A 16,746-nucleotide genomic window follows, 5' to 3' on the forward strand; every position below is an offset into this window, starting at 1 on the left:
AAGGCAGGCTCTTCTCATGGAAGATGACAGAAAAGATGTAGACCCCAGAAAAAAAGAGAGAGGAAGAGGGGAAGAAAGGGAGAGAGAGAGAGCAAGGGAATGAGTGAGAGAAAATTAAGTCAAAGGAGTGTATTTATAGCCTTTGCTCATGTTGTATTTATTAATGTTCCATTAGCCAAAGAAAATCACATAGCCAACCCAACATCAAAGAAGTAATGGAAGGCAGCTATGCTAACCACTATACCACCAACGCCTCTGTTAAAAAAGTAATGGAAACCATTTCACCTTCTCTAGTGAAAGGCATGGACATACCTGTTGATAATAGGCAAGTGAACCATAGGGAACAATAATCCAATCTATAGAAGCCCCTGTGAAATCTTTACTCCCTTATTTTGCTGGAGAACATCCTGTAGCTACTTCCTAGGGAAGAATATATGGTAGGTAAACTTTCTGAATTGTAAATGTCTGAAAACGTCTTTCTGATGCCTTCTTACCCAACAAAGAAACTTGAAACCCTTTGTCCATTGTCTTCTGGCATCCAGAGTTGCTAATGAGAAGTTTCTGCCAGGCTGGATCTTGTCATTACTTAGATGGCTCTTTCTCTCCTTATATTCCTTTTACTTTGTTATTCTCAAATTTCTCCATGATACAGACATAGATAATTTTTCCTTTATTGTGCCAAGCATGCAGTGGGCCCTCTCAAACTGACAGTTCAGTGTACAAGACTTTAATCAATCCCTCTGTTTGTCACATAACTTACTACTGCTCTCCCTCCCATTTGGTCTTTCTAAGTATGGAGACTGGAGATCTCCACTCTCCAAAGTTCATTGCCTGTCTGTCTGTCTATCTGGTATGGCTTGTATCTAGATGTCTCCTCAAAGCCTCATGCACTCATAGGTGGAGATTTTGGAAGTGGCAGGATCTAGGTTGTATGAATATGGATCAAGGGTGAGATGCTGGGGTTAAGGGGGTGTGAATTAGTCCATTAACTAGCTTAGCATAGGTCCTGGTGGGGATAATGGAAGCCCCATCCTGGGTATGGGTGGCACCAATCAATAAGGTTGCAGCTTGGACTGAATGTAAGGGGACAGAAAGATGCTGCTGCTGCTGATGCTGCTGCTTACTTCTCTTTACCTTCTTGCCATGGACTGTTTCTCCCTTGCCATTTCCCTCTGCTTTGCTTCCGTGACTATGGACTGGACCCTCTATGAACTGTGAACCAAAATAAATCTTTCATCCTTAAGCTTGTGGATGTTGGGTATTTTGTTTCAGCAATGAGAAAAGAAATCAAGAGACTATCTATGAGAGACTGTTGCTTGTTACAGTTTGCTTCATCACTATATTAGACAGGTTTCCCATTGCTGGACACAGTACCCAACATGCCTCCATGACCTCCATCCAGACACGAGCAGAAGTGTGGTCCTCAAGTTTCCCAGGTGGATTCCAAGGCAAATCACTCCATCCTAACTTCCACAACCACTTTTCTGTATTCCAGAATTTTTTCAAATTCCGTTGTGTACTAATGGTCCTTATCAAACTCTCTTGTGGGGTTATAAGACTACAAATATTTTTTACTTTGATTGTATTGGTGTCTCATGAAGAAGAAACAATAAAAAGTTGAACCTAGGTCATCATGTTAAATTGATTAGTTCACTATTGTGTTTTGTTGGACAGACTAAAATGTTTATGAAGTGGTTGGCTGTGTCAGTGAGTACAATATTTTATAAGACTATATGAATAACTTGGCTACGTTACCATCTAGATTTTCAGAGTTACTTTATTTGAATGTGATTGCAAAAAAATTGGAAAGCAAACAAAGACCACCGGTTTTTCAAAAACACTGTACACAACAGAGATTTTTGCAATGATAGCAATACTCAGTGTTATATAGCAAAGCAGACACCAGCCTTATGTGGCTATTGTACACTTAAACTCTTGTTAGTGCTACTGATGAACTGAATTTTTAATTTTGTAAAATTTCAACTGATTTACAATGAAGATTCTTGTGAAATTTCCTAAGTTAAAAAAATACATTCTCAGGCATAGATCTCTTGTGTAAAGAAAATTATATACCTGTAAGATATGGACATGAGAAAGCTAAAAAGATATATGGTCAGGTATTTCCAAGGCACATACTATGTCAGGTACTAGGATGACAAAACTGCAGATACACAGTCACCTGCCCTCAAGGATTATTCAATCCACTGGATATTTAGTAGACATGCAAACCACCCAGTAAACACAACTAGAAGATTGTATTATTTGCCTGTGCTGAATGGTGAGGACAGAGTGATGTATTCAAGACACACAGACAAGCCTTTACTCAGGAAATACAATTTAGGTCCTGACTTGTAGCTCAGACTTTCCCAAGAGATGAATTAGTAGAACATTTCAGGCAGAGAAGGCCCAGGTATGAAGAAACAAGCCACCTGATTTTGCTAGAACCTAAAGTGCAATTAGGGAAGTATTAGGAGGTGAGACTAGCTAGCTAGATAAAAGTGGCTTGTTACTATAGGAAGAGGTGCTTCACGCCCACTGAAGGTTGATGAAATATGATTCTTCTAATGAGTGCAGATTTATAGTGTGGGACAGAATAGTGAATTCACTATACATTTTTACCCAACACTCCGTTCACACAGTTTGGAAATTTTTTTTTAGTTTTCTCCTAAATCACTTTCATATTACAAAATAACTTTAAGAACTCTTTTTAAATAACTGGTGGAAAAGTAAATCTAAACTTAGTTGCTATGATGCCCCAAAATTTATATGTTGAAATCTAAGCGCTAATGCACTGGTATGAAGAGATGGGGAATTTGGGACCTGGCTAGACCGTAAAGGCAGAACCCTCATGAATAAAGTTAGTTCCCTCATAAAAGAGGCCTGATGAGCCTGCCTGTCCCTCTCAGCATCCCAGGACACAATAAGATGGTGCCATCCATGGGAAACAAGACCTTACTGAATCTATTGGCACTGTGACCTTGAACTTCCCAGTCTCAGAGCTACGAGCAATAAGTATCTGCTGTTTATTAAATTCCCTAATCTATGCTATTGTGGTATAGAAGCTCATGTGGATAAAGACACCAGCTGAAATGAGAACAAATCCCTAACTAGAGGACGATCGCTCATTAAACACATGTTAAACAATGATGGAAATCATACCATTGAAGTTTGCTGCCCCAGGAAACACAAAATTTACCACCACCGTAGAAGTACTAAATAACAAAAGTTACTCCAGTTGTGTTGTGCTTTCTAAGACTTAAACACATTTGTCCTAATTACCTATGGGCAAATGTATAATCTTATCTGGCTTTTAAATTTGCAATTTTGGGTTACTCCTATCAACATTGGTGGTGGCTGGGAAAATTCAGGTGCTTGGAAAATTAATGTTCCTTTGATTAGGTAATTCTCCCTGGAAATTTAAGACCATAGCAGCCGCAGGCTAATCCCACAAAGAAATAGTGATTTGGGGAATATATGTTCTAGAGGAAAGGAGGGAATATGGGTGAAAACTGGTCCAAAGTATCTATATGCTTTAAATTCCTCTGAACCAAGACATAACAAGGTACAAAGTACCACTTCCCCACTCCTTAAAAAACATACACACAGAGAAAGAAAAATAAAGCCAATGAAATAATCTCAATTAGAGCCAGTGAAAATAAAGTTCTGGGTTAACACAGTGAGTCAAAAAAATAATAAAACTACTTGCCAAGGTGTCATGACCCCATCTTATTGTTGAGTTCAGCTTTTCCATTCTAAATCCCTATTTTCTGTTTATAACCTACTCTGAAATGCTCCTTTTGACCTTTGAGTCTGATATTTCTCTAGCCTTGTCTCAATCCAAAGGCGAATTTATTTGCAATTTGAACTAAATCTCTTCAGTTATTTCAGTTACTTGAGTTTGAAGAAAATACCTGCTTTGTGCTTTCAGAAATTGTTCACATTTCTTTTCCATGTTCCAATAGCTTAAAATGACTTTATTTTACAGCTGTAGGTTTGGCATGACTGCACTGAAGATTCAATTCAAAAAGAATTGGTTAAAAAATTTGGATTCAAGAATGAGCAATGGTACCGTTCCATAGCATGTAGTTACATGGTGGCAGATGTACTGTCACCAGCATGACTGTCTCCTATGATCATGTGAAAACATTCACAAGGTAGGTAGGCTACAGCTCACAGACAGGTCAAATTTTATCCCTTTCCAATCAATTTAAAGTGCATTTCTGACTTGCAAAGATTTGAAATGTAAATAAAGAGCCCTAACTTCCAAGGCCATGAAGGGAACATTTTAATTACATATTAATTCATAAAGAACATAGTAAAGGTCTATTTTTGTGACTTTTCATAGAACTTGAGCATTTGATGTGGAGTCACTGCTGGACTCCAGCTCAGGTGCTCTGACTTACATGTATGATTGAAGCTAAATTCTGTGCGAATGCTGTGGCTACAGGAATAATAGAACAAAGACGTCCCCTTGGCAAATTCCTTGAATATGAGTGAGACTGACAAAGCGCTTAAACAAGCTTTTCCAACTTCCCATACTTATCTTCAATAGCATGTCAGATATCAGTGGCCAAAAAAAATCAAGTAAGGCACCTCTCTGATTGCAAATCAGAGTTATTTGGAACCCTGAGTGGATTGTAACAAAGCATAAGCCCAGAATTCATCTTGTCCCAGAAAAATGACAGTATTTTTGAGCACATGCTACATGGCAAGCTCAAAGCTGGGTAGTTGGGCTTCATCTCATCGTACTGGAAGATACAATTTTCACGGTAATTTCAGAATTGATCAAATGGTAGGCAAATCAAAATAGTTGGGGAATACAGTCAGCCTTCCATATCCTTGAGTTCCATGTCTACAAATCCAGCCAACCGTGGATCAAAAATATTGGAAAAAATGTGTCTATATTAAACATGTACAAACTCTTTTCTTCCCTATCATTATTCCCTGAGAAATATAGTTCAGCAAGTATTTCCACAGCAGTTCCATTCTATTAGGTGTTGTAAATAACCTGGAGATGATTTAAATGGGAAGATGTGCATAGATTATATGCAGATACGAGTATCCGTGGATTTTGGTATCCTTAGAAGTCCTAAAACTAATCTCCCAGTTATACACAGGGACAATTGCTGAAATCTGGATTCAAGTTTTGACTTCTTGAAAGCAAAGTGACTTATTAAAAATTTACAATGAGGTTGTTCTAATGAAGTGAAGTTTTGGAGCTAAGATGCAACGAACACATTACAGACTATACTATGGTGCTGTGGGGCAGCTATGCACACAGATGGTATTGATTTCCATTTCCTGTGAAACTGAATTAACATGTTGTGGCTAATGTCTCTGTAATTCAATGTATTGAATAAAACTTACCACTGTTCTCTCCTTGGGGATAATAGGTCTCGCTTGGTTGTGGCGTCCTTGTGTTCTAAAACCACAAGTGATATATTTAACAATCCTTTGTTATTAAAAATCAACCTAAGAAAATTTCTCCTGCTTCTTAAAAAGGACAGATAATTTTTCAACTCATTTATGTTTTTTCTATCATAGTGGAAGAAAGCCAGCATCATAAAATTTTCTTAGACTAATGAATGTTGCAGATAATGTTCTATTAGTTGTCAATATCATAGTCTGTCTACGATGTGACTGAGTAGATATATGGAAAGAACTAACAAGCTAAAGCATCAGTACCAAAGCAGCTGATCTATCCAGGATCAGGAGCAGGGTAGGAAAAAAACGGCCCTCCCTTTCTGTGTCATTCTGCCACCACTGTTTGTCTATTATCCTCCCCAGAAGACCAGGGATCTTAGCTCTGTGAGTGTCTGAGCCCTCTCACACACCACAGCTCTTCGTATGGTACCAGTGTCCATAACTTCTGTTTTGACATCCACTTTAAAAAAAAGTAATTCCTCATGGGATTTTTGTGAGAAATCAGATGAAATAAAATGTGGAAACTCTTAGAAAATTATAAAGGGAAATACAAATGAATGTGACTATTTGAAAGGCATTGTTTTTTTTATCATTATTCCACAGTGTTTGTGGTTCTCTACTGGGAAACTACATGCTTTTCAGAACTTCCTTTCAACTTGATTGGTTGGGGATTCAGTGCATCTGGCTACAGAAACTTAAAAGAATACGTGAATGACTGATACTTCTTACAAGGGCACCAGAATTGGTAAAGTTAGGTAACATTCCTGGAGGAAAGTGATGTGCTCATCATTCAACAATGGGCAACAAAACACTCCGAAGAGTTTTGGCTCTGCACATGGACTCTCTTCCCTAGATTTCCCTAAAGAAGTGTCTTGGATGGGATTCTGTGGTTCAAAATTTAGACACCATTGGAGAGGAAAGTTCAGAACTTTTGGCGAGAAAACTCAAGTAACTCAGTGCGTGGGAGAGCAGTGAGGGCTTAAGAACTGTTGCTCAGGATTCTATGTCCTTTTCCAGACACTGATTAAATGTAAATGAAGAATCTGAGCGTATGGATTTTTGCACAATGTACAGAGTGTGTATTTTTATTGTCACAGTGATATAAGACTGGACCACGTGGGTCACGGCTTCTTATCAATATTTGTTTAATACTAAATGAATGGCAGATAACACAGTACAGTAATCATTTCTCATGCATTATCTCATTATATACCATTGAAAGACTCCAATCTTGTAACACATACTATCGTACTCACTTTTCTACATGAGATTTAACTTTAGTGAGATGAAACAACGTGCTATAGTAATATAGCTAGTAAATCAAAGCTAGGACTTGGAAGTCAGAGGTTGACCTCTTTATTCCTGACATTAAACAGCTGTGATAAAGGACAGGGAAGAGAGAAGAAGAGCCTTTAGTTTCTTTTCTCTACTCAAGTTTCCCCCTCAGGTTCAGAAAATTAGCATCCCACCCTAGCTCTCATTTCTGAAGCTTATCAGCAACTTTGCTATTTACAGTGTTGTTAAAACAACTAAATAATGGTTCATTCCATTACAAATAGCTTTTGATATAATAATCTAAAGAAATACAGGATCCAGCACTTCTGTTCCCTACGTTGAACAAAGGAAACCTACGTGAAATTCTTGACAATACTTAAAGCAGAGACATTCCTTGTTACTGGTAGGAATGACAGATTGACTCATGGGCAATCCCAAATTAATACATGATCAATTATTCCTGTGGCCAGATTTTGCTGTTTCTCTGTTACAAAAAATTGAAAGCAGTTCTTTTTACTGAAAATTATGCTCAAAGAAATTAACACACAGAATACTATCAGAGTAAAATAACAAAGTTACCAGATAGCTGAATTACAGATAGTCTGCTAGGTGTAAGACAACTCTACTATCTTTGGATTTCTAACTGTATCTACTACACTGAGTTATCAGAATGGGTGACAAGTGATGTAAAGGATGGATGTGTACAGCCAGGAATTGCAGCACATATGTATATATGTATCTTCCCCCAAAAATGTGATTTAGCTAACTACTAGCAACTCCCTTCGAAGGACAGCTAAATTCTTCCAGTCCCTATATCAGGTTCAAGGTCCCAGCGGTGACATTTTGCCTCTTTTGTATTATTCTTGGCTTACATAGCTGTCCTTCCATAGTAATACATTATTTGCTGGCCGCACCTTAATAAACAGCTTCGGTAACACCCTCTGAATTTCTGGAAGTCCACTCTCTTTTCTTCCTGCCATATTCTGTTGTTTTCCCTTTTCTTTTTTTTTTTTTTTTTTTTTTGTTTGTTTGTTTGTTTGTTTTGGTTTTTCTTCGGTACCGGGAACCAAACTCACGACCTTGCGCTTGTCAGGCAGGCGCTTTGCCGCTGAGCTAAATCCCCAGCCCCTCCCTTTTCTTTATATTGTGCTTTGTGCTGGGCTTTATTCTCCTACACACTTTACTCACTAACTTATGCTCACTAACTTTTTGTATGCGAGACAAAGCTTTATTGTACAGAGCTGGTGCAAATCCTCTCTATTGATTATCTGTGTGACCTAAGAAAATTACACAATAGTTGAGCGACAATTTTCTTATTTTTAAAATGAGAATAATAAGAGCATATACTCACCTTTTCACAGCCTAACTCATTTTTCTTTATCTTCTGTGGATTATGCCTCCATGATACTAAAATGTTCCCTGCCTAAAAATTTGCAGTACCAGGGCATTATTACATTTCTATACCCATACTATTAAACACTGTCTTCACTGAAGCACTTCTAATCTCCACTAAACTTAAATAGTACATGGTAAATTAGCATTAAATGGGCTTTCCTATATTTTCACCTGGGTTTTCATTGATTTTAGATTACTTGAGTAGAATAGAGACTCGATGGGATAGGCATGTCCAGTTATATTTTAATAGGAGTAGCACCAAATAGGAGAAAAAGTATTAAAGTACAGACCTTAGTCATTATGGGTAGGGCAGTGGCAGGAATCATACATCACTGGGAGACCCCACGGATCCTAAGAGACAGGAGCGTGTGACATAGAGAGGAGACCACACAGCAAGAGAAGAGGAACCACCAATCCTTCTTTTCCTATTAATTTATCTGTAGGTCATCCCGACATGAGCAACAACAGCAGCAGTAACAATAGCAGTAATTAACATTTATTGAGTAATGATTATTGTATGCCTGATGATATATGGTATTGATTGATGTGGATCAAGTGCTTTATACGAATTATTTCATTTCACTATCACCATAGCTCAGTGATGTAAGGACTATTATTTTATGGATGAAGATGTGGAAGGAAAGTTATATAAACAACTTGTGCATATAGCATTGCTAATAAATAGTGTCAGGTTAAGGCTTGAAACCTAAGTGAGTCTAATGTCAGAAACTAGGCTGTTAGTTACTTTTTTTCCTGAAAATTTAAATTTCAAGAGTGTCTTTGTTCATAAATACACAGTAATGTTTGTCAGCCCATATGTTTTGATTTAAGAGTCTGAAAATGCGGTCCTTGTAAGGTTTGGTAAGTCAAAGGAATATCCCATGCTTTCCATAGCAGATTTCACAAGCAGAAATACACCAACGTCCTACCACAAGGCACAGCAACACATGGAGGCCTAGACCAGAATAAAAACAAAAATCTAGCCTCAGTCTATTTTCCTTAAATGTTCCTAGAAAACCTTCTTGTACAAAACAAGTAAAAAAATTTTAAAAAATGTTTTAGAATTCCAATTTGTAGCAGAAGTGAGAAATGTTTCCTTCAAAGGCCAGGAATGAGAAAGTAAAAATCCAAAAACTCAGAAAAGCTGGAGGCAACTTTTATAGACAGGTACTTGTTGAGGTTTGCCGACAGATGTCTTAGCTGAGAGCTGAGCTAACCGGGAAGCATGAGGCGCTCATCAGGTCAGCATTAGGGTTAGGATAAGCGTTAGGGTTAAGGCTGGAGATTTGTAAGTCTCTAAGGGAAAATCTTTCTTTGCATTTTCCAAGCTTCTGGAGGCTCCAGACAATCCTTCACTTGTGGTTCCATTAGCATTCCAGCATTCATCAGCATTCCAGGTGGTCATATGAGCCTGAGGTTCCCAGAAGTTCCACCAGGCGAATCACCAGATACATAGTCTCTCCTGGCATACTAAGGAGGACTGCTCAGCAGAGGGCCGGGGTTTGATTCTTGGTACCAAAAATGAAAAAAGAAAGAAAAAAAAAAGACTCCAAAAATATTTTAATGTAATTTTAGTGTAAAAATTAATATAGAATTTTATAGTTTATGTACTTTCCAATCCTTTAGGCTTTATATGCTCCTAGTTGTTTAACTTAATTGTAATGAATGTTGACAGCAAGTTTATATAGACACTTAATATTCCTCCAGATTTTTTGTTGCACAGATCATTTTTTTCTGTGTATTACAACATGAAAAAGTTGTGAAGTGCTATTAGCCATCAAAAAATTAATTCAATAGTAAAACTAAAATATAAAGGAAAACCAAGTTATTGTAAAAGACTGTGTAGAAATATAAAAAAGAATAGAAAGTGCCAATCTCACCACAAAATTTTTCTGAGAATTGAGGAAAGAGTGAACACTTCCCTAAAATGATTTTCCAAATTAGTATAATCAATATATAATACACTACTAGACAAAGGCAAATACTAAGGAGGAAAATAATCTTATTCATGAACAAAGATGAAAAACTTCTAAACAAAATATTAAGAAATCAAATGCAACCATATATTTTAAAAGTTGATGTAAAATGAACAATTTTAGTTTACACTAAAAATCAAGGTGGGGGCTGGGAATTTAGCTCAGCAGCACAGTGCCTGCCTGGCAAGCGCAAGGTCGTGAGTTCGATTCCTAGTACCAGAAAAACAAACAAAACAAACAAACAAAAAAAATCAAGGTGATTTTAACATGTTAACATGTATCAATGTATAATTCATCATCGCCATCACACTAACAAATTAAGAAAGAAAAAAATAATCATTTCAATAAACCCACAAAATACATTTGACAAATTCAACATATACTCATAAATTAAAAAGTAAGTAACTCTAGGTAAACTAAAAATGCAATGTACCTTCTTTTACCTGATAGGATGCATTAAAAAAATCAACAAAAAGCATCATATAGACATTTTTTTTTTTATTTTAAGGATAAAAGGAGGGAAACATTAACAGACATACAACATTTTACAACATATCACAAGCACAATACCATATAGACATTTTTTAAAAATAGGGTACAAAATACTTACTATCAGCATTTCTGCTCATCAATTTCTATAAATCCAGATTAACACAGGAAGGCTAGAAAAATAAAAGGAAACGATATGACAGGAAGTAGTTAGACATGCTTATTTGCCAATAATGAGACAACTCCCCAAATGTACAGTTTATTAGATTGTTCATTGTGGCAATCAGGTCAGGCTATGTATCCTGTATCTACATGTCTGTATGCGTGATATAATCCATTTTACATACATAGCAATAGTTTATCTCACTATTGTATGGAAATATCATAGTCATCTTTTGCTTAGCAACCTTCTAAATTTTTTATTCTAATCGTCTCTGCTTTTCATCAAGTGTCAATAACAAAGGACAGAATTTAAAGCCAATAAAAATAAAATGAGCAGCCCAATTAAAAATGATCAAAAGAGGGGCTGGGGATTTAGCTCAGCGGCACAGCGCCTGCGTGGCAAGCTCAAGGTCAAGAGTTCGGTTCCCGGTACTGGAAAAAAAACAAAAAACAAAACAAAACAAAACAAAAAATGATCAAAAGATACAACAAATAGAATTTGAAGAAAGAAGAAATCTGAATGATGCAAACATATGAAAAGATACTTAGTGCTGTTACTAACCAGAAAAATCACAATAAAACAGTGAGAAATCGCTTCACTTAGCAGACTGATAGAAGTTAATATGTTGGTAAAGATGTGTATATTTTATTTGCTACCACCTAGTCCAATTTCAAATATGCCAGTATATCCTTAGGAACATTCATACGAGAAACACTTGTGGATGTACCCCAGAATATCAGAACACATGAATGTGTGTAGAGTCAAATTATTTGTAATATCAAAGCAACTGGAAAAGACAGATATCCATCAGCAAAAGAAAAATTGAGTTCAAGCAATAGAATACTATGCAACAACAAAATATAAGCAAGCCTTGGATAGACACAGCAACACGATCAATCTCAAAAAATGTAATGTTGAGTTTTAAAAAAACAGTCATTGAAGCATATACACGCAGATATTATTCCACTGACACAAATTCATATGTTCATCAAATTAAGTGATTTATTACTTAAGTATATATGCATATGTGGTATAACCATAAAGAATGCAAGGAAATTAATAACACAATATTTAAGATTACAGTTACCCCTAAGAGGCAAAAGATGGTGGTGAAATTCTGAGGCAGAGTTGTATTCTATTTCTTAAGAAACGGAGTAGGTACCTGGCTGTTCATTTTAGCATCATATAGTTTTCTTAATTTTAAAATTTAAAAATAACCTTATATAGAGTTTATAATAGAGTTTATAATTGTTATTTAGCACAACAGACTTTATAATCTGTTGTGAGCTTTATATTTTTTTATACCCTCGATAGCTGATCCAACACAGAGGTAATCTGAGTGTTATTCATTAGTCTCACCCTACATAGCCATACAAAAAATAAAGATAAGGGGCAATAAGGTCATGGGAGTTTAATTACACTCTTATATTTAGAGAAGTCCCACTAACTTTATTTTATTTATTTATTTATTTATTTATTTTTTGGTTTTTCTCCGGTACCGGGAACCGAACTCACGACCTTGCGCTTGCCAGGCCCCCAGGCGCTTTTGCCGCTGAGCTAAATCCCCAGCCCCTTATAAACTACTAAGGGTGTCTTTTAAGCTGCTGTCATTTGTTGTTTTGGTTTTTGTTTTTTTGGTACCAGGAATCGAACTCAGGACCTTGTGCTTGCCAGGCAGGTGCTTATGCCACTGAGCTATATCCCCAGCCCCCCACTAACTTTAGTTACATCCCTTTGGTAAGCTCAGCAGTAGCTGTCAAGTATAAATGGGACAAGGGCCTTGGCGGAATGGGGGAAGAGGGTGGAACTTAAGAGAGATTAGCCAAAGGTGTCTTGCCTCACTTCCTGTTATTTATTACCTATGTCCAGAAATTCCTGAACTTCACCCTACCAATTGCCCAAGTTGTCCATTGTTACAGTAGGTGGGGCAGAACAGCCAAAGGCAGAGAAACATGGTTTTGAAAGGAAATGATGCACCGAACCTTTAAAAATAATTCTGGTCGAACTAGCACAGAATGCCAAGGTCACAGTGATCCTGGCCTCAGAGAAGGCTTTTTTCCATCATCTCTTTTCTTGGCCTCAGTGATACAAGGTCTCAAGCTCCCTTACATTATGGGGGAGGCAGGTGCAGGATAACAAAAATAAAAAGCTATATTTCAAAGTCATTTTGACATTTTTTAATAAAACCATGAAGAAAAAAATCTATCACTCTGCCAGCAATGCTCCTAGAAAAAAGCACATTCTCCTCCTGGTCCTTTCACATACACTTATGAATCTCATGCAATGGGTAGAAATGCTCAATAGTGACGTGAAAAAAATCTGGTGCGAGAGTAAAAATGTTTGATTTCAAACCTTATTTAAAAATCAATCCCTTGCGGGGCTGGGGATTTAGCTCAGCGGCAAAGCGCCTGCCTGGCAAGCGCAAGGTCGTGAGTTCGGTTCCCGGTACCGGAGAAAGACAAAAAAAAAAAAAAAAAAAATCAAACCCTTGCATAGCTTGTTTGCTATTTAGCTCAACATAATTTCTTTCAGGACCTGGGCCAGCAATCGCGCTAATTTGCATGTCCACCACTGTTTAAATAGGCCCCTTAGTTCTCATGAATGATCGCCTCTAGACTAGTAGACTTTTTGCACATAAATCAACGGCTCTTACTCAAGAAGAACTGGGGCAGTAGTGGAAAGGACTAACTATGGCTATAAAACTGCCACAGTGAAAAAGAAAGAAATTAAAAGCAGCCCACACAAAGGGAAAGCAAAACTAGAGAAATGAAATATACTCCAAGGGTTTGTGTTTTTGATTAAACTTCTCTATTTTGTTTTTGTTTGAGCTGTAACATTTTTGTTTAGAGTTGGGTCACGGCCACTTCCAGACTGATACAGTTGAGCTAAATGTTAGTTACTGCTCATTTATGTGCCTAGGAGGATCTCAAAGAGAATAAGCTGTCTGTGCTCGAGCCCTTACATTCTAGAAAGGAAAACCAAGGTGAAAACCCAAAGTCAATTGAAAGTCTTCCTGTTAGTCACGGTCTTGGTGACTTAATACATTACATATTTTAAAACTGTTGTTATCCAGGTCTTATCCGTGGATCAAGAGCTGCAATGCCATTGTTTATTTAGCACAGTTCAGGTTCATAAAGGAGGAAACTAGAATGTATATGCTTTCACAAGTCTGAATCTGTCTTTATGAGTCATAAATGCGATTACAACAAAGACATGCTACCCGTCCCTCTGCTGCATCCATGAACAGAAAAAAGAAAGCCATTTCCCCCTCAAAGTCTGGTTGCGTTCCTCACCTGGCAATGAAGCACATGGAGAAGAGGGAGGCTGTATAGAAGACTCATGTAGGTTTCTAGGTTTGGGGCCTGGTTTTGCGCTTTTTTTTTTTTTTTTTTGTATCAGGAATCGAACTCAGGACCTTGCACTTGCCAGGCAGGCGCTTATGCCCCTGAGCTATATCCCTGGCCCTGGTTTTGTTTTCTGATTGCTCTGTAACCCTCAGTAAGTTATTTGGCCTCTAATACTTCAGGGTTTTCTTCTGTAAATGGAGATGATTTTCCTTATTCACTTTATAGCTAATAAGAGCTCAGAGTAGAAAAAAGGAACCCTCTAGTGATGAAGAGGAGGCCAAATATTTTACCTTTTCCTATCCAATTTTTGTGTCGGGTTTCATTTAATCACAATTCAGAAAGATTGTCCTTGTCAGGATTTAGGAAAATTACTGGAGAAGTACCTTATCAACTACTAAGATGTGGAGACATTCAGACCTCATATTGTCAAAGCAAAATAAATTTCATGTTTCCTTACAAAGCTGCATGAATGTTACTAAGCTAGAAGTTTTCAACTTTGGGCTCTGATGGCCTGGGGTTCTACAAAGCATCTTCGGAGAGTTCTCAAAAAGCAAACATAATAGTTATACAGGAAATGTAAAGGTCAGTGGTCTGGGTTTCCTCTAACATTCATGGGACCCTACAACGGGAAGTGTAATTGCAAACAAAAAAGAAGAAACAAAATACCACGTCAAGATCTAAGGCAGAAGGATTCTACAACTTAGGAGTATTTAATGTGCTAGACCATCACACAACAAGGTTCTATCCAAGCAGCCAGTAGTATTTATTTATTTTATTTTTTGTTTTGTTTTGAATAGGATTGAATGTTTTGTTTTGTTTTTCTTTATTTTAAAAATAAAAGGAGGAAAACATTATCAGACAGACAACCTTTTACAAAATAGCAAAAGAACGGTACAGACAATACATGAGTCCTTGACTGATCAATACAGCCAGTAGTATTTAATCAGCCTTCCTTTGAGGTGATTGAAGAAACGGTAAGGATAGCGGAAGATAGTCTATTTAGTGCTGGGCATTTCTCAAATGCTCTGTGTTTTGCTACCTAGTACCTCAAACTTTAAGGCGACTGTCAATTGGAAATAGTTCTTTTTTCAGATTCAAAAAAGTAATTCTGCTATATTCATAGTCTATCCAAGCCCTGAGGCAACTGACACTCATCATAGAATATTGCAAAAATATTTGGGACTTGACAATTGCAATCAAATTTTTGCTCTTTGAATGATTTATCTGAATTCTTGGTCTGAGGACATTTCAAGGAAAATTCAATTTCCAAATTCAATTCTCTGATTAATTTGTATTTCATTTTACATCACATTTTCTAATATCTATTTTGCAGCCAAGAGAAAGAAGAATCTTCTAATACTGTAGCCAAGAGAGACAAAAACCTTATGATACTGTACTTTGATTCTGTGAATGAATAAGACATACATCTTGTAAAATGAGTAGACTAAAATTAATTAATTTTGGTTATTAATTAATTTTTAATTAATTGGTTGTTTAATTAATTGGTAATTAATTGATTTTTAATTTATTGGTTATTAGCTTCCAAACTCAAAACTCTTTTAGGAGTTTGTTAGATAGAAGTCCTATTTAGGACGCTGGGTGGGTGTAGAAAAGCAAAAAAAACCCGTCCTTTCCTTCACAGAGATCACCACCACCTGCTTAAGAAGGCCAGTGGTACAAAATTAGAACAAAATGTGATAAATATAAAGGAATGGAATTTTAAAAAGTGTCTTGTAGGGGACGGGTCCCTAGATATCAAACTATCAATTGAAGGCACCAAGGACAGCTTACTGGAGAAAATACAATTTTATTTGAAACTTAAAGATGTAATGCTAAGTGCAATAAGTTAGACGCAGAAGGTTGAATATTGCCTGGCTTCTAATAATGGCAAACCCAAACTAGAAGTAATTTTAAAGAAAAAAATTTTTAAATGATAGGGAAGGGGGAGGTAGACATTGTGGAGGTGGACAGGGAATCTAGAGATGGAGCGAGATGGGAGGGAAGAGAGAAAAAGGAGAAATAGGATCAAGAGTATACGAAGATGTTTATTATGTACTGCAAACACAGACCAATAAAATTGTTTAATGTGTGAAATTTTAACCATAAAATAGAGGGTGGAAGGCATTTCAGACTCATTAATAGGACTGAACCCATGATGGTGTTAAATATAGTTCATATTACAGAAAGCAAAACTAGATTGATTCAGCACAGCAAGGATATTGGCGAGAGAAACACGTGGCGGTGAAGAAGTACAGATATTAAGTTGGTCCTGATTATTAAAGGCCTTGAAAGTGTTGCTAAATAGTTAGAACTTGATCACTTAAATAAGGAAACTAGCAAAGGCTTGAGTCACGTGATCACTGTGTTTTAGAACACGCTGACTGGAACAGTATACAGGATGGACTGAGAAGGGCAGAGAATGGAGTCTGGATGTCAACTGGAATAGACCAGGCAAGGATAGCAAGGGCTTGAACCAGCACGCTAATCACTGGGGTAGGAGGAAGTCAGGAGGAAGAAATAGTTCAAAGATTAAAATAATTGTGATAAACTAACCCTTGATGTGTATTCAAAGGAATGCCTGGGTTTAGGGACCAAGATCTAGGGTAACTCCTAGGTCTCTATAGAGATCACTGGATAATAGCAGCATTGAAAAAAAAAAAAGTCATGACTTAGCTTT

General features: G+C 37.0%; 1 long non-coding RNA gene across 2 annotated transcripts in view; it reads left to right on the plus strand.

The window, feature by feature from the left end:
• Positions 1–16,746, plus strand: part of LOC102020697 — a 40,836-nt gene that overhangs the window by 2,731 nt on the left and 21,359 nt on the right. Inside the window, exon 3 of one of the 2 annotated variants that reach the window (XR_261526.1) lies at positions 3,986–4,266. The exons of the other annotated variant lie outside the window; for it this stretch is intronic. This is a non-coding gene — a long non-coding RNA (uncharacterized LOC102020697). Of the gene's footprint in view, positions 1–3,985; positions 4,267–16,746 lie in introns of those variants that run through there. 2 annotated transcript variants of the gene reach the window in all.

This window comes from Chinchilla lanigera, unplaced genomic scaffold, assembly GCF_000276665.1.
Source record: "Chinchilla lanigera isolate Chin_1 unplaced genomic scaffold, ChiLan1.0 scaffold00031, whole genome shotgun sequence".
Taxonomy (NCBI): Eukaryota; Metazoa; Chordata; class Mammalia; order Rodentia; family Chinchillidae; genus Chinchilla; species Chinchilla lanigera.